Source organism: Pundamilia nyererei, unplaced genomic scaffold (assembly GCF_000239375.1).
Source record: "Pundamilia nyererei isolate P.nyererei 1_Seehausen unplaced genomic scaffold, PunNye1.0 scaffold01260, whole genome shotgun sequence".
In the NCBI taxonomy this organism is placed as follows: domain Eukaryota; kingdom Metazoa; phylum Chordata; class Actinopteri; order Cichliformes; family Cichlidae; genus Pundamilia; species Pundamilia nyererei.
In genome coordinates, this window is record NW_005188661.1 from 1 (window position 1) to 549 (window position 549).

A 549-nucleotide genomic window follows, 5' to 3' on the forward strand; every position below is an offset into this window, starting at 1 on the left:
ATTTAAACATATGAAACATGATTGGGTAATCATACAGGGCGTTATTCACATAGCTTATGTTTCAGGAATGCCACAGTCAGTCAAACTGTCCATTTGATGGAGGAGCAGTGCGGTGACGAGGAGTGTGACGATTACATATCACAAATTCTTCTCCCGATTTCATAGGGTATTACTCATTAATGACACACGTTACACACATTACCCTTTCAGTGGATAAAGTTATTCCCATCATAGATGGGATTCCATCTCCTACTTAAATATGCAATCATGATGAAGTAGATGCATTTTTAAAAATATGCTTCATTATTATTGTGTGTGTTACCCAATTTAGTATCTAATTCTTGCGAAGCCATTCTTTGCACTTTACCAGAAGGTCCTCTTGGATTTTCAATGTGAACAACGTCCCTTTTTCATAGCCAATCACAGCAGACATTTCCAAAAGGAATTCCACAAGAGCATCAGGACATGTTATTGGTGGCCTGACATGAGCCATGACAGCAGCACCATACAGGATGCAGTGAGTAGACTGCTCTTGTGGATCACTCCACT